A 24,188-nucleotide genomic window follows, 5' to 3' on the forward strand; every position below is an offset into this window, starting at 1 on the left:
CAAATGCTCACCAAAATACATATGCTGTATTAAATTTCTCATAGTAGCAGTGTTGGTAGTAGTCCAAGATTGGAAGCTATCCAAAATTCCAGGAGTTGAATAGAGTAAGTAAATCATCATGCATTCACAAAATGAAATATTATAGAGCAACTAAAAAAAATGGTCTCCAACTAAACACAGTGATGTGGATGAGTCTGTGTTAGGTGGTAGGTGCCAGACCAGGGTTATAACAATAGATTGTTAGCCTCTGGGGAAAAAAAGATCATACCTTTCTAGTTCTGTGCTGTTATCTCAATGCCAAACACTGGTACACCTACATAACAGACCTCCAAATAACTCCAGAGAACTTTTAGGAAGAGCAAGGGTGGAGAAAGTATTCTAGATGAAACAAGCACCATGAAGGTGAGGAGCTATTTCTCATCATCAGAGTGAAATGACTGTCTTCTCACCACCAGGCATAGTAACCTCAACAACTCTAGAAATACGAATGGCAACTTTAATAATAGCAATAATAATAATAATAATAGTAATAGTAATAACAAATATTTCTATCATAAATGACTAGATTTTGGCTTACCCCTTTTTTTCTACCTCAACATTTCATGCTCAGTGCTTAGCACATCCTAGACCTGGTCAGTCAATATTTGTCAAATAAATTAATAATTGAACAAGTGAAAGAAAATAATCTCTCAGGAAAAGAAGGATGGATTAACATTTATTGAATACCAAAGATGCTCCATCCTCGTGCCAGGCATCGCATGTTCTTATTCTGTTTAAGAGTCATGGAGCATTGTCAACGGTGAGCATGATTATCTTCATCTCAAAGTTTAAATAAAATATGAGACCCAGAGAGTGTGAGGAATGTCCCAAGGTCACAGGGCTATTTGGCAGAGTCCAGATCTAAACCCTGATTTGTTGCGGCTCAGTGCCCCTGCTCTGGGCATGGCACTCCACACAGCAGCAGGACGGTGAGGAGCCTGGGGTGTAATCCATCCAGGCCCATCTTCTCTGAGGCAGAGTGACTTCCCCACAAATCTCCCACCACCAAGTCTTGCCTCTCTCTCATTCCTCCTACTTTTAATTCAGCATCCAATTATCTTATTAACAACATGCTGATTAAGATATGATTGAGAGGCCACCATAGAATCAGAGATGTTTCCATGGAAACTCAACAGAACCCCTTCTTCCCAACCCTGCAATTTTATTTGAGTCTCCTGAGGAAGAAAAAAAAAAAAAAAAACACAGAATTTTGAGAATTGCCAGTTCCTGTTGAAACATAAGCTCAGAAGTTGCCAGAGAAAAGTGAGTCGAAAACCCCATGGCACATGCTGGATCTTCCCACCGTCCCCATTTTCTCCTTCATTGCTCTCCTCTCTTTCTTCTTTTTTTCCTACTCTTTGGGCCCTCCCCTCTCTCATAAGTGTTTCTCCCCTGACCAGGAATCCACAGCACATTATAGAAACTGCAGCCCTCAGAGGTCACTTCCAAATGGCTGGGGGAGCTGTGGGTTCCAGAGTTATTATGGGAATTTTTACCTGTTCACTGGTTATAGACTTAAAATTTTTTGGTTTTGTTCGTTTGTTTACTTAAAATTGTAAATCTAATTCATTATCTGGTTTTCTTTTGACTATATATTCTTCTTTGCTTAGCTCCTCTATTAGACTAGATTCTCCAGAGGAATAAAACCAGTGAAATAAGTGGGTAGGTAGGTAGTTAAAGGATACAGATATAAATAACATGATGTATATGCATCTGTCTGTCCATCACAACTTTCATTTGAGCAATTGAACCATTGTTTCCTTTCATAATGTTATCACCTGTCTTCTGAGAGTATGTTCATTGGAGCTAACCACATTTTCTATTCTATCTTTCTCTACATTACAGTATCCAGAGTCACCTCAACCTCAGTTCAAGGCTCTCACTGAGACAGACCTACAGACTACTTCCATTTCCTTTTGACCTGACTCATCGAACGTACCAAGGTAGGGATAGTTCTCTTCCATCCATATCAGTTATAAAAGTAATTCCTAAAGGTTGTTCAAACCTTGATATGTTCCATGCTAAGTTGGTAGGGACACGATAGGTAAATAGTTGTTAAACAGATGGGTAAATGTGTAAGAGTCTGCAAGATTGCTCCATGTCCAGATTGTTGAGAAGCAGCAAGTATCATACCCTTCTCTTGGATCTGTATGATCTTTTTTATTTTCTGTAATGCATAGTAACAGGGTAAGGGCTCTGAAAGGCATTTGTGCATTTCTTCAGAGAGTATCTACTGTGGGCCATACCATACATAGGGCACTGTTCTTAGAACAGAACAGAGAGTTACATACGAAATATTCCCTGCACTCATGGAGCTTACGTTTTAATCGGGGGAAAACAGAAAATGAAGAAATAAGTGCGTCAAGATAAATAAAACAGGCAAGGAGCCACATTATTGAAGAATATGCTATTCCATAAAGGATAGTCAGAGAAAACATCTCTGAAAAACACATACTTGAACAAAGGCCAAAATGAAATAGGAAGTAAGACATGGATGTATCATAAAGGAGGGGACAGCAGTCCTGAAGTGGAAATACAGTTTTTAGGTGTACAAATGAATGAAGGGCTGTGTGGCTAGTGGGAGGTGGGAAATGATATGGGAGAGGGAGAGACATAGCTAAAGGCCGGGTTACCTACTCTTTTAGAGGCTAGTGTAAGAATTGTTGGACTTCGGGGCACCTGGGTGGCTCAGTGGGTTAAGCCTCTGCCTTCAGCTTAGGTTGTGGTCTCAGGGTCTTTGGATCGAGCCCCGCATCGGGCTCTCTGCTCAGTGGGGAGTCTTCTTCCCTCTCTCTCTCTGCCTGCCTCTCTGCCTACTTGTGATCTCTGTCAAATAAATAAATAAATAAAATCTTAAAGAAGAAAAAAAAGAATTGTTGAGCTTCATTGTGTGAGAAACAGGTAGCAGTTGGTGGGTTTTGAGAGAAAAACTGACATAATCTGGCTGTCATTTCAGAGGGACCAGTCAGTGTGGTTTGCACATGACTGGCAGGCAGAAGATGGGTTCCAAAGTTACCATATTCAACCCCATGTTACAAGACAGGGTTTGGGCTAAATGTGTAATAGCAAAGGTGAGAAGTGAGTAGATTTTTCTAAATACCTCATTGTCCAGTAAGAAATGTGTTTAACCCCATACAGTTGAATCTTTGGCCATTGGCCTTCTCTATAATTGGTTCTCCCCTCAAGTTTTTGTTTTGTTTTGTTTTGTTTTAGTAAACCATTCAAATATAAATTCTTAAATCAGCACGTTAGCCTCTGATTGGTAAATACTGTACAGTTTATAATTGTGTCTGATCTATTTGTGTTTCAGATTATCCTTTTGTGTTTCCTGTGTGTATGCAAGTAACCCCAGAAGTGCTGACATGTAAATCCACTCCTGATAGATTAAGTGGATTATTTAGCTCCTTTCCATGTGTGAAAATCTGTGAGTGTGTGCTCCTCTTAATATGGATTTAAGGCCTCTGGGTGAGCGGCTACACTATTACCTCTCTCCAGTGCAAACCTCTCTGTTCAGCCTTCAGATTCCTGTTCATCTTTCATTATCACTTCCTCTGTGAAATTTTCTGAACACATATGAGGATGCACGTGCCCCTTCCTGGGTGACTTCGGAGAGGTCTAAGCGTGTCTCTATTCTAGCATTGCTACCTTCCATCGGTATGCTCTGAGTATGTGGATAAAGCCTCCCACTCAGGTTTCTTGAGGCAGGGATTGTGTGTGGCCTTCATTGCATCTGTAGAACCTCTCGTCATACATGGCACAGTTAGGAACAAATGCCTGATGAGTGACTGAAAAGGTTCTACAATTTATTTGTTTAAGAAAGATTGAGCTATGTGCTCCTGGGTGGCTCAGTTGGTTAAGCATCTGACTCTTGGTTTCAGCTCAGGCCATGATCATATGGGTTGTGAGACTGAACCCCATGAAGGGATTGGCACTTAGTGGGGTGTCTACTTGAAATTCTCTCTCTCCCTCTTCCTCTGCTCATGTGCACCCCCCCCAAATGAATCTTTAAAGGAAAAGAAAGATTGATTGATTGATTGATTTAGGAAATAATTCTTTAGTGCTTATTAAACTCTTAGGATCTAATGCTAGATATATTCAGAAATATATATATATATATATATATATATTCATCAATCAAAAGAGATGATCAAGTCAATAGATTTTATAAGCCATGATGCATACTATATAAAATATAAATTGTTGATTCAACAAAGAAGGGGTGTCAACAAAAATAATTCATTCAGTGGAAATTCTAGCAGTAGGAAAATCTAGAAGGCAGGAATGCCACATATTTTCAGAAGACAAGTAGTCCAGAATGACTGGATGTGCTACAGGGTCGGGGGTGGTAATTAAAAAAAAGCAAAGGGGTAGAGAATTTGAACTCTTTCCAGTGAGTACAATGGATGCAGATAAATGTGGCTTTAAAAAAAAAAAAAGTTATTGTCAAATGGTAGAATTCAGTTTATTTGGGTTTTCTGCCTAGTTTTTCCTACAGTTGCCATTGAGTATAAAGTCAACATTTTCTTCATACAGCACATGGAAAAGTATCAGAAAATAAATATATTAGGGAAAAAAGAAGCAGGGTATTCATCAGAGAACACTGAGACCCATGTGATTAGGGAACATGAGATCTGTCTCATGAAGATAATACCAACACAGGGGCTGATGAATTTGTATAATGATGTCATTTAGCTGGGAGATGGGATTAGACTGAATTAATCCTGGGAAATGTTATTTATGTTCCCAAATTTCTCTCAGTTGGTTTACCTGAAGTTCTTATGTTACTGTGAGGGGAAAAAAAATGATATCAGATACAAATGGCAAAAAGGGGCAGATACAATTTGTATGATGATAAATCATAACTAATCTTTATCATAATTATCATCAGCATTCCTTTGCTTTGACAATTAAACATATCTCACATTTCTTTTTTCTCTTTAGACCTAAAATTCAATATAACAATAGCACTGAGCCTATGCATTTAGGGAATACATTAAATATAATAAAAATGATTTATATTCAAGTTAATATCTTAGAGTATTAGCTAAGCTTCTTCTGCCTTACAAGAAATGCCTTTTGAATGGTATATTCAGGTTATATTTTTCTCTTTTTTTAAGCACTCTTATAAAGAAAATCTCTGCTTTATGTGGCCAATAAGTTTTGAGGACACAGTGTGTTCTATTGTTAATGTCTACCTGAAACATTCATTAAATAATTGAGCATCAGAAAAAAGGTTTACCTCCATATGAACTAATATGTTTTCTGTATCTATAGGCTTTGCGTTCATCAAAACATCAACTGCTCCTTTGGCCTTGATATCTAGGAAGCCCCAAACTAGATTTACGGCTAAAGTCACAATATTAATTTTTTAAGGATATTTTTCCTTCCATTTCAATGCTATTTTTCGTTATGCCTGCTATTTTATCATATGCCACTTCAAATCAGCCTTGGAAATGGATGGAATATAAATGAATATATTAGCAAGCAGCAGCCTAAATAAATGGGAGACGAGAGAGAGTAATATGGAAATTGTAAGATCCAAAAGGATAATTCTTCCTGTGTAAATTACAATCAGCAAATAGAAGCAGGGCTCCAGAAGTAATGCATTGTTCTAAAACAATGATTTGAAAACAAAAACAGGGATATCTGACCATTATTAAGAGGTGAGGGGGATGGGGATGCATTAAAAATTTATATGAAGAAATAGTAGAAATAACTAAGATACCATAATTTACTAATACAACTGGCTATGTATGAAAAAAGTCAGTAATGCTGGATTTCCAAGTGGGAAAACAGTCACTGCTTTACTTGGTTAGTTGAAATGAAAATTGGCACAACAATTTGCAAGGCCGTTTAGCAATATCTGTCAACATTTCAAATACATGTATGTATATATATTTTTGAAGACAGAATACATTTTTGACCCAGCCCTCTTTCATAGAAATCTGTATGCTACATTCACTTGCTCAAGTGCACAAATGGTATCACACAAGGATGTTTATTGAAGTATTTGTTGTAATAAGAAAGTTCTAGGAAGAATATTTGAAAGGATTCTCAGTAGTGGACCAAATAAATAATGCAATATCTATAATGGAATTGTATGCAGTCAGTAAAAAGATTGGGACAAACTTTTGTTTATCAATATGAGAGTTTGCTTAAAGTATATAATTTTTAAATATTGTAAAATATATGTTTACTTTTTGATATTTTGCTTATAACAAGCCATTATGTCTAGTAATATATAAATTATGATAAACAGAGAAATGGGCATATATATGTAAGATATTCTTAACAGTGTTGCTTCTAGAAACTGGAACTGGTATAAGGCATTGATACAGTGACTTTTATTACTTAACTGATTTTCATTCTAATGCAGTTCATTTTTTCATGAATATCTATAATGATTACAGTAATCACAAAAAGAACCCAACAACCTAGTTATAGAAAAGAGCTTATAAAAAGTAAATATCATCTAAAACACCAAGAGAACTACTTGTCATTTCTTCAACAAAGTCCCAGGTAGAAAGGGCTGATTAATCATGAGATTCCCCACCATGTAGTTTTTTGTTTTTTTTTTTTAAAGATTTTATTTATTTATTTGACAGAGAGAGATCACAAGTAGGTAGAGAGGCAGGCAGAGAGAGAGAGGGAAGCAGGCTCCCTGCTGAGCAGAGAGCCCGATGTGGGACTCGATCCCAGGACCCTGAGATCATGACCCGAGCCGAAGGCAGCGGCTTAACCCACTGAGCCACACAGGTGCCCCCCCACCGTGTAGTTTTATATGTGCTAATAATGTTGCAAAATGTAGGAGAAAGTGTTTGCACTGGGTTCACATACAAGTTACAATAGCATAAGGAGAAAAAGTTTAAAAAAGAAAACGGCACGTGTTGTGATGTGCACTGGGTGTTATACATAACTAATGAATCATTGAACACTACGTCAAAAGCTAATGATGTACTATGCAGTGGCTAACTGAACATAATAAAAAAGAAACTATATTTCTGTTATTCAGAGAGGACACAGCCTTGTCAACAAAAAAAACAGATGCTTGCAATGGTGCTGGGAATGCCTAAGACTAGGGGTTTTGTCTGAAGGAAACCCTACAGCACAAACCTGGGATAAAGTTCACTGTATTCCCTGGTTATTCTCTTTTTCTTTTGCATTCTCTCCCTCCCTCTTTCTCTCTCCCCCTCTTTCTCCCTACCTCCACCTCCTCCTTTCTTCCTTTCTCCCCTACTCCTGTACCCCAATTTATATTTCAAAACTCTGGAAGTTTTATGACTTCACAGAGGTTAAAATATTTAGCATCTTCTTTATAGATAAGAAAGATAAGATCTATAGAAAAAGGAAAAAAAAAAAACAACTTAGCCAGTACATATAATTGATAGGTTATAATCATCTACTGACTACTGATGGCTTATATTTGTATTAAGATAGGAATTTTTTTCTTATTTTTTTTCATTGATTGAAACATGTGACAATTTTCCAGTATCTGGGAATTGAAAAAGTACATTACTGATCTCCATGCTTTCTCAATCTCAACAAAGATGAAGGGGTATAATTTCCTATAAAACAGTGATTCAGGGCATCTGGGTGGCTCAGTGGGTTAAAGCCTCTGCCTTCAGCTCAGGTCATGGTCCCAGGGTCCTGGGATCCAGCCCCGCATCGAGCTCTCTGCTCAGCAGGGATCCTGCTTCCCTTCCTCTCTCTCTCTCTGCCTACCTCTCTGCCTACTTGTGATCTCTGTCAAATAAATAAAAATAAAATCTTAAAAAAAAAAACAAAAAACAGTGATTCAAAGAAAGATGACTGCCCCAGTTTAATTAACATTAGTCCACAGACCAAGGGCTTTGGAAACAGACAAACATGACATTCAAACCCAGTTCCTTCACCTGTTTACCCTCTAGAGACTCAGTTTCCCTGGCACTAAACTGAGGATAGTAACATCTAACATGTGGAGTTGATTAATGAAAGAAAGATTATATTAAAAGCCAGGCTCCATTTATGCACATATCCTGGGATTCTTTTTTTTTTTTTTTTAAGATTTTATTTATTTATTTGACAGACAAAGATCACAAGTAGGCAGAGAGGCAGGCAGAGAGAGAGAGAGAGAGAGAGGGAAGCAGGCTCCCCACTGAGCAGAGAGCCCAATATGGGGCTCGATCCCAGGACCCTGAGATCATGACCTGAGCTGAAGGCAGAGGCTTAACCCCCTGAGATTCTTAACTTAGAAACCAAAAGCCCCTCCCAGTAAGTCCTTAGTTGAAGTTTAGGGATATGTAAATGCTTTGAGGTGTGTTTTTCTGCATGTGATTATTCTTTTCCTTGGTAAAAAGCCCCTAACTCTTACTGGATTCTAAAAGCTGTCTGCATTCCCTATGATATTAAGAAAACTGACTTAAAGAGAACTGTAATTGCTGGTGTTAATAATAATAATTATACCCATGATAACATTACTAATATTTCACTACAAACAAATTATACTATTATGATTATTAACATTCAATTCCTTGATTGTGAGCCAAAATTGGTAGATGAATCATATTTAAATCATTGGGTGCTTTGCTTTTACCAGGTAGACTCTTCCATTTTCTTATTATGTGAGCCCTTAAGATCTTATTTCACTCTGTTCCACAAAAAGGACCGCATTTCCCCCAGAAAGGCAGGCTAATGAGCTCTGCTTAATTTATAGCTGAGTCCATTTACGTGGTCTCTTGGTTAGCAGGGATGTCTGTTTAATTCAATGGAATTCTGCATGGGCCTGGCGCACGTAGAAGGCATTACGACCTGCATCCACTCCATATGCATTTATTACCCTAATGCCTCCGACATACACAAACAAACCATGTTTTACAAACTGCTTAAAGATTTGATTAAGTCACATCATGCATTTTGTTGTAACGAGAAGGGTGATTTAAAATCATTAGGCCTAAAATGTAGGCCTCGGTGTGCTCTGAAGTCAAGGCAAACAATTTGTCATCCGGTTGATCTTTTGCTTCGAAAGCTAGTTAACTGATCAATCTTGTGTCAAAGGAGCAGAGACAAATGGGAGAGATTTTACTACATGGAAAACTGTACATGAAGATAAACCCAACATTCTGGTTCATTTCATCTGCAGTTATCTTGTAGTAATTGCTCTGGAGCACTCAAGGTGCTCTGTGCACAAAGGAAGTGCTGGAAGCTTTAAATCATCTGCATAGACTAGTAGCTTCTTGCATTGAATCTTGCGTTGCTCCATTTTTTGGGGAGGGAGGGCCATCATCTCTCACTTTAAATGCACACTTGGCAATGAACAGAGGTTGGGATTCTTGACTAGTTGTTTACTGCATAATCAATTCGCACATTTCTGAAATTTCCTGACATGTTTGCAAAGCAAATCTATTCCGTGGCAAATTTATTTGATTTCTTTTGCTATGAACATAATGACGAAACCGGATCTAGAATAAAAGCTTCTTTATAAATAGGTCTGGTTATTCCAGATGTTCTAGTTGCATAAAGACAAACAAACAAAAACAAAACAAAACCATTAGTCCTAAACTCAGTAACTGGTTTAAAACAATAGCCATGGTTTATATTTCATAAATTTGTGGGTCAGGAGTTGAAATGCGGGTGCCATTTTGTAAAAGCCACTTATTGGTAATCAGCTACCAGACTCCAGGGTCCATTATACCTTCACCCTGGTTTTTGGTGCTTTGGGGCCAGGAGGGGAAGTGACAGAAAGCTGGGCTTACCTGGGACTGTCAATCAAAGCACCTACCTGTGGCCTCCCTAGCAGGCGGTATTAGGCAGTGCACCCTCATCCATGGCCATTCAGGTCTCTGAGACTTCCAAGGCCCCTGTTATAAGCTGCAAAATTTCTACAGCCTAGTGTCAGAGTCCCAGAACATCACCTGCTCTTGGTCAAACAAACAGCTAAGGTCACCTCAGAGTGACGGAAACTAGACATACCTTATGAAGAGAAGAGGAACATGGGTCTATGTCTGGAATTAATCTGCCATCCTAACACAATCTAATTCTTCAGAAGCTCCATTAACAAATCATTTTACTGTCATCACCTCAAGCTTCTATGCCTTGTGCTAGAATTTTCAGCAAGACTCTGGTGGGGAGAGAGGAGATGATTCGTTAACTAGCTATTATCCAGATAGTTTACAATGGGACTTGCATTCCCTTAATTGTCAGCCATCTTGCTGCTCTAGGGAAATCAACAAGTCAATGTCTTGTGTAAAAAAAGATTTAAAATCTGGCAGAGGAATTTTGTCATAGTCTTTGTTGTCTGGTTTGTTGTTGTTGTTGTTGTTTTTCCCTTTGATATTCCCACCTCCATTTTCAGACTGACAGATTGCTTTGCACAATGATAATTTTTCCCCCCATGGTTCTGTAAAAAGAAAATTGTTTTGGTGATTTTTGCTGATTTTCAATCTTTTTTTCTTTTTTTTCAACTGTTAGTCTCACTTTGATTTTAGATTTCAAGCCATCTGCCTGTCCATCCTGGGAGACTATTAGAAAGCACTGGACAGAGAACAAGTACTCCACAAATAAACTCATAATCCAACACCAATTTATTAAACAATTGGTAGGCACTCTATGCAAATAAGAAAAGCAATTGAGAACAAATGAAACACAATCTGATGAGTCTTTTTTTGTTTGTTTTAGTTTACTGATAACTATAAAATATATGTAATATATATAAGTATATTGCAAAGCCAAAAAACACTATTTTTTTTTATTTTAGAGGAATCTGAATGAGTTAAGTTGAAATTGCATTTCTACTTATTTTTATTTTTGTTTTCAGGGGAATTTGAATGATTTAAGTTGGAATTGCATCTCTATATTGGGCTAGCAGAGCAACTTTGGACAATTCTTAGAGTTTCTATTTTCCTGTCTCCAAAATGAGGGTTATGTTGAAGAGGAAGAAATTCTTCTTCCCTTCAAGATACTTCTAGATGGACTCAAAATCAAATTGACATGAGTAAGATTAACAGGAGAAAATCAAATTTAATAGCCTACATACAAGAAATCCACACAGATGTGGAAATTCCAAAGACAGTCAGGCAATGTAATGCTTATATGAGCTAAGAAGTAGAGTAGGCATTTGAGGATACAAAGGGGAGAAAGACTATTAGCAGCCAGGTGAGAGATGTTTGGAAAACAAATGGATATGGGGGCTCAGATGACTTTAATAGGTAAAGAGGAGTCTCTGTTAATACCCCTCGTCCTGGTAAAGCAGGCAGTTGAAAGGAAGGTCAGGAGTTTTTTCTGAATCTGATAGGTCTGGATGGCTTTTCACTCAAAATAATGTTGATGCCAATGTGGCCCATCTTGGGACCTCCTGCCTTTGCATACAGTAACAACTGGCAGAATTATCGTCAGTCATTAATGACAAAAGTGATGTGAAACCTTGCTTCTTGATTAAGGTCTCATGTGATGAAGAATCGCCTAGAATCTTGTACAAAGGTGGAGGGTCTGTGATTTTTGTGTTTCTAATAACTTCCCAGATGAGATAGGTGCCAGAGGCCCATGGACCACAGCTTGAATAACAAGGCTGCAGTGTGTCTAATAACAATACACACTCAGAAATGTAGGTTCCTGGTCTCCACTGCTTCCAGCTTCCCTTTAGAAATTTCCAGAAGACAGAAATGAATTTTTGTTTTTGTTCAGAATCTGCAGTTTCATGGTTTCTCAGTTGTGCTTCTCATTTAAAATATTATGACTTCTGCACTTTGTTTAATTTTGCTTGACAATCAGTGATTTGTGATTCTCCTCTTTCCTGAGTATATTTATAAGAAGATGACCTTGGGATTGGAAACTGCTACCCAGACACAAGGGGCAGACTTTCTATGGGAGACCTGTGAATGGACATTTTATTATCCTCTTTTTTTTCTATTTTTCCCTTTACATATTTTCTTTTTCTTTTTCTTTTTCTTTTTCTTTTTCTTTTTCTTTTTCTTTTCTTTTCTTTTCTTTTCTTTTCTTTTCTTTTCTTTTCTTTTCTTTTCTTTCTTTTCTTTTCTTTTCTTTTCTTTCTTTTATTTGTCTTTATATGCCAATAGAGTCAGCATCCCCATTTGCCATTATAATGTTTCTTAGGAAGCTTCATCTCAGATTTCCTATGGTTTTTATGCTCATTAGTCTTCTAGCTGAATCAGAGATTTCCTGCTATAACACCACAAGGTTTCTCAATAAACCCTTCTGGCTCCTTGTTGAGGCTTTTGAACGACTTTATTATAACAAAGTTGACTTGGAGCCAGAGGAGGCAGAACTCCAGTGCTGGGCTTTCTTTCCAGTTTTATGGGTTTTTCTCTGAAGTCTAATGCCAGTTTAATGAAGTTTTATAGCTATTAATACTCTACCACTCTAGCTGCTCTGAGAAATATATAACTAAACAATAACTGGAAATAGGTAAATTCATGATTAAGTTGCACTAAAAGCTAATGCCTCTCAGTCATAGTTCATAATTTCCAAATGCACATCATTTAGAATGGTAACTTCAGCCTTGTAACTCTTTCAAGGAGAAAGGCTATGAACTTAAATCACTACATTAAGCTGACAGTGAGACTCATATTTTCTGAGCTAAAGATATATTTTTATGGTCACACAGTGGACTCTGTTTATCACTCATCATAAACCATAGAAAACCATTTTTGTTTTAAATTAGGTGCTCAGGCTTTTGTCCTGTAATCTGTTTCTTTATTTCCCCTTTTCACTTTTGTTGGTCCATTTTCAACAGCTCCCAATTGTCTTCCATTTCCTGAAAATGGCTCATATTTTATAACTCAGCTTTTTTAAAGGTATTTCATCCTAGTTGAGGTCACCTTAATTTACACCTTAAATTATGACTCTAAAGCCAACTTCAATGCTGCTGATATTGAGTAATCCTGCCAAAGAGTCCAATTTTAAAGTAAGGAACCATCTTATCCTAAAATGCCAGGCATAAGAAACCCACGAATTTTGCATATCTCTTTAGTACTTTTACTTATTGAATTACATTCCTCCCCTTCCTTTGAGCCATTTAGTCAATTATGCTTTATTTTACTGCCTCGTCTGGTTCTAGAGGCTGTCCCTTCTTAAAGACCATGAGTAAGTCACTTTTTTTCCCCAGACTAGGCAACAACCCCAAATCATTTGAAAGTCAAATGACTGTGGGATTTGGGCTTAATGATTTTAAAGCTCTCTCCTTTTCTACTTCTCTCTGTCTTCCTCCACTCCCTTTTCCCCACAGATAGATCTCCTCCTGCTCATGGAGGCCCATATTTTTGTTGCCTGATTTTACATACTTGAATCAAGGATGGACACTGGGCAGCTCCCACTGCCCCATTCTTGGATAGGGGTAGGGAAATTGTTGCGCACAAACCTCTCCTTGATGAAACATAATGTACCTTTAATTCATACATAATTATTAAAATGCAGTGGGCAATCTATAAAAAGCAAAAAGGAAAACAAAAAAAGAGCAAATAAACATACTTAAAATGATTTTTTTTTTTCTTCATAACTCCTAGAGCAATTAAAAGAAGACTCTGGCTCAGGATCTTCCTGCATAAATGAATAATGAAAGTGGGCCTGTTCTCCATCATCACAAGAGATAGGAATCTGCATATTTTGCTGCTGAATGCTCTTGAAAGGTGGGTTTGACCCTTTTCCCCTTTATTTCCTCACTCACTTCTATCCCCTTTTCTAGTACTCTTATCTGTGTACACACTTGTCTTATCTTTCTAGACCTGAACTGTTTAATATGGTAACAATCTGCTACACATTGCAATTGAGCATTACCAGAACTGTAGCTACCACAAAATGAGACGTGGATACTGAATTTCAAAGGTTTGGTACAAAAAACCAACACATATGCAACAAATCTTAATGACTCATATTAATTACGTGTTGAAATGATACTGTATTTGATATATTGGGTTAAAATATGTTTTAGAACTAATACCATTTGTTTTTTTTTAATTTTTCTAAATTTATAAATTATATATGTGGCTCTCTTTTCAAGCTTGCATTTTATTTTTCTTTGACCTATTCTAAACTGTAGACCCTCAAAAGCAGGAATTGAGTCCTATTTCTTTCCACATATCCAGAGTAGGCCAGAAGACACTTAGGATTATAAATTGAATCCTTGGATATATTGATTGTTATTACTTATTTTAAGTTATACTTCATTCCTCAGTATAGCTATATGCTTCAGATTCCATATATGTATGAAACTCATTTTCTGTGCTCTAGCTCAGAGTTTCCCAACTTCTGAATTCTAATATTCCTGAACGGGTTGCAAATAGCCAAAAGATTGATTCTGTTATCCCTAGATCCTGCCAAATGGGACGCGAGGCTGTCTGGGCCCCCATATCCATTGTTTTCCACAGCAAGCAACCTCATCTGTTTAATCCAGAGTACTGTGCAAAAATGATCACAGTCTCTGTTTATCATTATATAAAAGTGACTAGCACATATTTTCCGTATTTTATATGATAGAACCAAACTTTTATCTTTTAGAAGAAAGAACTCAAAAATTAATTTACCCATGAAGTAGGTACTCAAATCTTTCTTTTTCTTTTTCTTTTATTGTTTTGTTTTGTTTAGAGCATTAATATTGTGGTGTATCAGTTTGAGGGTTTATCTTACTTTAGAATGTTACAGCTTCAGGATAATTTCAAATTAGTGTAAAGTTTCCTTTCAAGCCTTTCCTCTGGTTTGATGAAATACATCCTAGGAAACAGAGATCCGATTTATGAGGCAGCGTAAGACAGTTCAGCATTAGAACTTTTGACATATTCTTATGCCAACCTGATAGGATATTATAAGACTATTTTACAGTGGATGAAACCTAGGTTTGCCCACATTCACACAGTATTCTGTAATATTTTGGGGCATAGAATTTCAGACCATTTGTGTCCAGTGCCCTTATCATATTTCCTCAGTGTGTTTCTGAAGGGAAAACAAGCAAACTAAAAGAAAATTAATTACTGCTCTAATTTATTGAGATACAAATTGAGTACACCCTCCTTGTAGTTCCTTTTCCTTTTTATTTCCTTGCCTTGCAGACTTTGTAAAGCAGAAAACAATCGCTTGCATCCAAAGTCTATTCCTAAATACTGAAAAGAAAATGCTATGTGTTTTAAAGGGGAAGTGGGGAGGAAAGAGAGTGGAGATTACCCAAATCAGGAGAAACGATTGGCCTAGACACTTGGGGTCCTAGGCTTGCTTGGGAGGTGCATGCTTCTCATTTGATATGAAGGCAGCAGAGGCCATACCTGAAAGCAAGTGTGCTGTTCTTTCAGATGGAGGAAAGACTATGTGGTAGATACTGTAACCCATGGGGTTGTCTCCAATGTTAGATGTGATACTATGATTCCTAACAGGAAATACATAGTCATTGTCTGCTGTTCTAGCTCCATGTTCCTAAAACTCTTGGAATTTCCTAAGTGATGAGAACAAGAAAGGTATGTTTCGTTATGTTCATGGAGTGATTATGGAGCCTGTTATGCCCCAATAATGGGTCTGTGCTTAAAGGAGCGAGACTGATATAAAATGAAGGTCAAGCAAAGCTTTATTTCGCGCCAAGCATCAAGAATCTAACCAAACGTTTGGAGACGCACCTCTTACAAGAGAGGGCGACCCTTCTCTGTTTCACAGACTAGCTTTAAGGGCAAAGGCCATGTGGTCAGGCCTGGACACCGCACAGGTGGCCAATGAGATTGTAACACACACAGGAAACTCCACAGGGATGCTAGGTGACCAACTGAATTACAATTTACCCCAGTAGACATTTGACCCAGCCTATCACCTTGGTTGGGATTGGCGCCCAAACACTCCCAAAGGGCGGGGCTCATACTCCTTGGTAACCAGGGAGACAGTATGCATCCCCCCCCACTGATCAGATGTCTCCACCTGGCCTGCCCCACCCTTGTATCTGGGCTTTGTTACCTGGAGCTGGTTTCCAGGACTTGTTCTTAAGTGAATCCTCTGGGGGAAGGAGAGGAGGGACAGTTTAACTTTAATGAAAGCCTCTTGCTAAATAGGTCCTTACATTCCCCCCTTTTCTTTGGAGACTAGTCAAATATTTGACTTTTTAGCCAGTTCTATACCCTCTTTTTAACGACTGCTAGACTGTTTTAATGACTCCAGTGTGATTTACCCGGAACAGTATTTTTCTCCTAAGGTTATGCAGAGCCGCCCCCCCCGTTCCTTTTATTAGAAACGGTAAATTAAGCCCCCCCTTTTTTATTTTGCAACTGCTTATACCTCCTGCCTATATCTTAACAACAGGGGCAACAATGAATTGAATGAACTCATTCGGTTTTTTTGAGTCTTAGTTTTAGTCCACGATCGGCAGGGTCCATCGGCTGAGGCATCCACCTCTGGGGGGCGTTCTCATCCTCGGCTTGTTTGACGTGACCCGCATGAATCCAGGTCCTGAGGCCATCTACTTTTATTGCTGTGGGGGTGGTCAGGATGACAGTAAAGGTCCTTTCCAGCGAGGTGTCAAGACTCCCACTTGGCGGCAGCGCATCCAAACTAAGTCCCTGGATGGGTGAGGATGTGGCTCCACCTCTGTCTCCATCCCAGTGTGGGCAGTCTGGATCCACTGCAGGCATTACAGTGACTGGAGTACAGAGTGGTCAGTCATTTCTGCTATAGCAACCTATTGTAATCGAGGGCTGGCAATGGGGGGGGGGTCCTCCCGAACATTATTTTAAATGGGGTCACCTTATTTAAGTAGGGTGTACATCATGCCCTGAGGAGGGCAAAGAGAAGGAGATCTACCCATCCACCACCAGTCTCCAGAATTAACTTTGTCAAGTTCTCTTCAAGAGTTCAATTCATTCTTTCTACTTGCCCCAAGCTCTGGGACCAGTAGGCACAATGTAGTTTCCAATTAGTGTCTACAGCTTTGGCCAATACCTGTGAGACTGAACTCACAAATGCAAGGTCATTGTCTGACCCGATCGCAAGAGGTAACCCAAACCTCTATCTCTTTTCCCTCTTCCCATTTTAGTTCTTCTGGCATTTACTGCCTGACATTGAGTACATCTATCAACCATACCTTGAGCCATTTGCCCTAATTTAGAACTGCTTGCCCTAAGCTCTTTAAGCTTGCATGTCCCCAAATGAGTGCCCTGATGTATTTGGCTTGCTAATTTTCTTTCTAGTCTTAGCCCAATCTCCTTCATAGTCTAATTTAGTCCACTTCTGTAAATATACCTGCATCCAGGAGGGCCGTGGCAGCAATTATGTGGAGGCAAGGGGGAACACAGCTGCTACTAGATCTAGTTTCTTGCTAAGATAAGTTATTGGCCTTTGCCAAGGCCTCAGAGTCTGAGTCAAAACTCCTTCAGTCATCCCTGCCTTTCCATCCACATACAAGTGGAAGGGCTTGGTAACATTTGGGATGGCCAGTGCTGGGGTACTCAGTAAGGCTCTTTGTAATTCCTGACATGCTCCTGTCTCAGCTGTCCACTCTACCATAGTGAGTCCTCCCTTAGCCAGTTCGTAGAGAGGTTGTGCCATCTCCATGAACCACGGTATCCACAGCCTGCAGTAGCCCACCGTCCCAAAGAATTCCCTCATGGAGACCAAAGTCTAAATAAGTGGTGTGGCTCTTACAAAGCTGTGTTTTCACTGCTGACACCCGATACCCTTTTCCCTGCAGAGTCTGTAAGAGAGCTCTTGTTCCCCCCAAGCATGACCCATAGTCCTCAGCGGCTATTTCCATCATTCCCACTAAGTCAGATTCTTCCTTTCAAATTCTTCAATTTTCTGAAGTTTCTTCCTTATATCTGGGGCTGACTGACTGGCAAAGGTAAGATCGTCTACACGAGTTATCGGGCAACTTCTCTGAAGTTTACCTTAAGCTGTCTAGCTTAGGTAAACAAACATTTAATAACAATCTAATCTAGAATTTGACACCCATAAAGGCATGTTTTTCAAACAATTTTTCTCTCTAAAATAACGTTTCCAGAGAAACCCAAATCAGTACCAATTCATTTGAAAAACAAGTCCAGTTTTAACAAACTTCGCCTAATTATTTACATAAGCTCAGCAAGGACAGTAAGTAATCATATAGATTTATGAATCTTCTTTGCTGGAAATTCTTATAAGGAATCTCTAGGTTGAAGTTTTAGTAGCCTCTCCGGGCCAGAAGCCAAGCCATGTACTTGGCATCAGACACACCTGCAATACATGTCAACTTGGGCAAACTCCTCTCCCTGAGGTACCCAAAGTATCCTGAGGCTCCTCCTCCTTCCAGGGAGTGACATTCTTTACTTACCTGGTGAGGCTTCTGGGAACTCTGTAAGCAAGGTATCAGGCCAACAGTTCCAAGGGGCTTTATGGCTCCAGGTTTTATAAAGTCAACCTTAGTTCCTTTAAGCTGGTCATATCTGAGTCTTTTCAAATATGACATTCCAATCAAAGCCTTGGTAAAATAACCAGTGTTTCCAATGTTGTCCTGTTACAAGGAGAACAGATTCTTATTGAACTTATGCAAATGACTGATTGCCAAGGAAGAGAGAATACTGAGACCTTTTGGTTTCAGAGGGTTCAGATAGAGAGAAAAGTTGAATGCCTTGATTTGTTTACAGATGAATACCTTTACATCTCTATAAGTTACAGGTAACTTAAGAAAGTTTCCCTAGTCTAGAGGAGCAAACATTACAGAAACAGTAATGTTTAAAACATTAAGAGATACAACATTACAACCTTTCAGTTCATCTAGTCCCATGTTACTAATTCTGGTTGAATCCAAATGCAGCCCTTACTTCTATAAATTCTTACCCATTTCAGTTCCCTGGATCTTAACCTATCAAAGACCTATATTTGTTCTGTAAGTCTCCCATATGAATTTCCTTCAGGGCGGAATTCATCTTACAAGAGAATTAAAACAATTACAAATGACAAAAACTCAGAATAGATATTATTAAATATCAAGTGATGACCCTTATCAAAACATTAAAATTTTAGGAAATGTATAGAACCTCTTGAATAATTACAGCATTTACCCAAATGCAACCCAAGGTTTGTCATTGGTTTAGCAGTACTCCCTGAGTAACTTTGCCTATCAAGGAAGTCTTATGAGCCAAAGAGATCTCATTTACAACTCTGGGCAGGCAAAGAGAAAACCATTTACCATTTCAATCAACTGAAGAAAACTTTGCCCTTTTAAACAGAGAGAAAACCAGCTTTTCTATACCAGTGTCTTTCCTTTTTTTATTTTTAAGCATGCAGTCTTAAGATATGAGTTTTCTGGGTTTACCTCCCATCATGAATGATGTCGCAGGCAAAGGGAGGGGGATCTTTCAGATGCTGTCCTGCTCGCATCCCTCGCAGGAACTTAGGAGCATCTTAGCTAAGGTCTGTCCGTATAAACCCCGGACCAAGCTACTCCGTGGGGTAGATGACCATTATGCCATATGATGCCCTGCGAGACTCAGGGTGCAGCCCACTCAGACTCTGTAGTCGAAGCAGTAGACCCATACAGACACATTCACATGGTCAGGCACTCTTCAGATTCAAACAGGTTGGACACCCCCCCTCTGGGTATCCCTGGCTAATGGGAGGTGACCAGTCTCCCCTCCATTCTTTAGGAATGGATCTAGCTCAGTCAGTGGCCCCGGGCCCGTTTTTCTTTCTTATTCAAATAGGATCAGGCATCTGGTATTTTTTTCTTTTTCACATATCTCCTTTTTTTTTTTTTTTTTTTTTACATAGAGAGTTGCTTCCCTTGTTTCCATCAGTTTTAGTTGCACTTAGCAGATTTTGTACTCTTAGAAATACCTTAACCTCTACTGAAGACTAAATATAAACCAATTGTGAACTGTTACAACAGAATCTGGTTAAGCACAAAAGGTGTTTACCAACAGATTTCAAAAGCACAAACCTAGTTCCAGCAACCAGCATCTAGCATTTTATCCCATTTGGTTAAAGGTTGCCAAAGACTTTGAAAGCTAAGAATTACCCATTAAAACTTTGAGACAAACAATTAACCATCAGTTTAGTCATCTCTTTACTAACAGATTTCAACAGATTTTAACACAGATTTTAACAGATTTTAACAAATAACATGAGCTTTTCTGACCTGAAGTTAAAATTCTAAAATTTCACATTTACTACTGTTAACTCAAAAGACATGTTTATCCTAACTAACCCAACAAACTTAACTTAGTTCAAATACTGATTTACGTTCCACCTGGGCCCACTCCATTTCGAATGTTTACGTGAGACCCAGGTGGGACGATCCGGAGTGGGGGGTGTTAGGTCCAGGGGGTGCTCTTCTTGTTTCCCGACAGTGGAGAACAGAACAAATTGCCACCAGAATGCAGAGAAAGGGTTCCCAGTTGTAGGGCTCATCAGCTTCAAGAGAGGAGCAGACACCATGCTTTCCCGCCAGCAAGGGGGAGGGGCTAGGTAGTCTCCGTCAGGCCAGAGAGGGCAAGGAATGTCCCCGAAACAAAGTTGTTTCAGCAGCTGCTTGGGTATATTCCTTAAAGTCTCTGTCTCCAGTTAGACTAACCCCAGTTGGCTCCAGTTATAGCCATTAAGATTCAGAGTTCCCTTACTCTCTGTTTGCCCCATTCCTTCAAACACAACAAACAGCACAGCAAACAACAAAAAGACAAGACAAAGACAACCGCAGGCCCAGCAGTTCTTACCCAGAGCTGCCACCGGTGGGGACATTTTGATCTTCTGGCTGTCCAGGGGGACTCGAAACCCCAGTGATCACCTGGGGGGACTCGAACCCCCTGGCTGCCTAGGGGGACTCGAACCCCCTGGCGATCTACCAGTGGAGGGAAGGGTCATCCCCACATCCTCTCCAGCCCTGGGGAGCATGGCTGCATTCAGCTTCACCCCCGTGGGCTATACCTGGAGCTCCACCCAGACAGACCGACCGATCTCACAGAGCATCTGGAGATCAGCGGATCCCACAGAGTAAAATCTGTGAGATCTTACCTCGAGGCTTTTCCCAGAAAGCCCAGAAACTGATGCTGGCTCAGTTCTTGTCGCTTAATCCCGGACGAGCCCCCATATGTTATGCCCCAATAATGGGTCTGTGATTAAAGGAGCGAGACTGATGTAAAGCGAAGGTCAAGCAAAGCTTTATTTCACACCAAGCATCAATAATCTAACTGAACGTTTGGGGATGCACCTTTTACAAGAGAGGGCGACCCTTCTCTGTTTCACAGACTAGCTTTTAAGGGCAAAGGCCATGTGGTCGGGTCTGGCCATGAACAGGTAGTCAATGAGATTGTAACACACACAGGAAAGTCCACAGTGATGCTAGGTGACCAACTGAATTACAATTTACCCCAGTAGACATTTGACCCAGCCTATCACCTTGGTTGGGATTGGCGCCCAAAAGACTCCCAAAGGGCAGGGCCCATACTCCTTAGTAACCAGGGAGACAGTATGCATCCCCCCCACTGATCAGATGTCTCCACCTGGCCTGCCCCACCCTTGTATCTGGGCTTTGTTACCTGGAGCTGGTTTCCAGGACTTGTATCTGGGCTTTGTTACCTGGAGCTGGTTTCCAGGACTTGTTTTTAAGTGAATCCCCTGGGGGAAGGAGAGGAGGGACAGTTTAACTTTAATGAAAGCCTCTTGCTAAATAGGTCCTTACAGAGCCCACCTAAGGATGGGGACTGGTTGCCAGGAAAATCCCAAACATGTAATTAGAGGGTTGGAATTTTCAGGACCACATCGTGACCTCTGGAAGGGGAGAGGGGCTGGAGGTTAAATCAGTCACCAGTGTTCAATGATTTAATCAGTTGTGGTGTGTAATGATACTTTGATAAAACCCCAAGAAACTGGATTTGGAGAGCTTCCAGGTTGGTGAGCAGGTGGAGATGGGGGGAGAGTGGCATGATCAGAAAGGGCATGGTATCTCTGTAGCCTTTCTCCATACCTTGCCCTGTATGTCTCTGCCGATTGGCTGTTCTTGAGTTATATCCTTTTATAATAAATGAGTAATCTAGTAAGTGAAATGTTTTTCTGAATTCTATGATCCTCTTGAGGAAATTAACTGAACCAAAGTAGGGGATTATTGGAACCTCTCTTCCGTAGCCAGTCAGTCAGAATTACAGGTGATACCTTAAACTTTTATCTGTAGTGGGTGTGTGCATTTGGGAGTTGGAGACATGGACAAAGTTATGCCTGGGTCAGGGACAGACTAAGCTCTTAACTTGTCATATCTGGTGCTATCTCCAGGCAGATAATGTCAAAATTGTGTTGAATTGCAGGACACTCAGATGATGTCAGACTGTTGCTTGCTGCTCAAGAAAACCCCACACCTTAGAACTGGTACCAGAATTATCCTGGGATATGATAGGATCCTGGTACGGACAGAAATGAGACACCACTGACAAAAATACATCCTTTATCCTACAAAAGTTTTCTGCATCGCAGTTGCCTTTTGCATTGACTTCAAAGCCCCTGTAGAACCAGTCTGAGGGGATAAAATGGGGATCACAATGGGAGCGAGATGATTAGAGCCACTACTTTTCCATCCAGTAGGTTCCTAGGTTGGTTAACCGTCCTCTCAGTTGGCCTTCTAGCAGAACTCTGTGAGATGCTGCTCTCTGAAAGAACAGAATTTCCTCTTTGGAGGCAAGGTATAGAGGGGAGGATGGGCTTTTCTAGTCTCAGGAATTGCAGTCCTTTTCAAGTTAGCTACATCTCTCTTTGTGCCCTCTGGCCTACACCCAGTGCTTTGCACTGTTTATCAACCTTAATCAACATGAGTGACAGAAAACCTGATAATAGACAAGGGGCTGGCACTGCTGGTGGGGGTGACCTCTTTTGAAATGTCAGGCCTGAATAAGCTGTATTTACATCTCTCTGGGCTCCAGCTTTTAAAAAGATTTTCATCTTCTACATGGGAAGGATGAAAGTAAAAGTTATTTTGGTATCCATCCAAAATTATATCTTAGGACAGTGTTGCAAACTCCCTGCGCCTCCTCCAAGCTGAGAACTCCTGTGTCAGGATCAGCAGCCGCCGGTAAAGCAGTTGCTATGAGCGTCACATACCGTCAGTCTTGGAATTATTAAAACCCATTAAGAAGCAAAGGGCACAAAGCTGTGTTTTAATTAGTTCAAAGATGCCACATTTAACATGCTATAATGTAAACCACAGGTGAGATTATAGGTTATACCCCTACTCTGTTATTTTTCTCATTTATGTTGGGAAAGCCCTCCTAATCTATCTGAGGATATTTCATGGTGGATATAAAAGAGAAAACAGCACATTGTTTCTGTGAGAATTAAAGGATATAATGGATGAACAGATGTCAGCGGCAGAACCTAGCATAATTCTTAGCACATATTAAGGGCTTGAGAAACTTTAACTATCCCCTACTTCTTCATTTTCTCCTTACCTTAATTGGGACCCTCTCACCAGAAGAAAGAAAAATTATCCTGGAAAAAACGAGTTCACTTCAGCATGTTCAGGCCAAAGTATGATTAAGTAATGTGCTCCAGCTGGCTACTGTGATTTAATACTTAGCTTCTCAAAGTGTGGTGCTTGGCCCAGCTGCACTGGGTCTTATTAAAAATGACAGACTCTCAGACTTCATTCTAGACCAGAGTAACCAGAGTCAGCATTTAAATAAGACCTCATATGATTCCTGTGTATATCCATGTTTAGGAAGTGCTGATTGATGGAAAGAGCACTTATTTAGGAGTCAGGAGACTGGCCTTCTAGTCCGTTCTTCTTACAAACAAATAAGAACTCTAAATGCTGTGGTTTTCTTTTCCCTAAAACAAGTGTGTTTTCAACTGCTATTGCTGGAAAGGTCAGATGTGTTCGGGAAGAACAAAATCAAACCCTGATCTTAACTCTATATTGCAAATAATATGCAAATAATGTTTTTTGGATGTTATTGAACTTAGACGAGACTGCAAAACTAATCCAAACACACACACACACACACACACACACACACACACACACCCATGGTCAGGAACTGTCATGCAAGCAAGATGAGAAAGCAGCAAACTTCACCCCCTCTGACACTTCTTGTAACATTTATCACCTTAGAGAGATGTGTTTCTCTGTTTTCTTACTGAAGGGGTTCAGAATACACTTCCCCCGAATGTGACACATATTATTTTGAGCCAAAGTAAAGGTCCAAAAGACTCAGGAAGAGGTTTTTACCTCCTCCTTG

This window comes from Mustela erminea, chromosome 19 (genome assembly GCF_009829155.1).
Source record: "Mustela erminea isolate mMusErm1 chromosome 19, mMusErm1.Pri, whole genome shotgun sequence".
In the NCBI taxonomy this organism is placed as follows: Eukaryota; Metazoa; Chordata; class Mammalia; order Carnivora; family Mustelidae; genus Mustela; species Mustela erminea.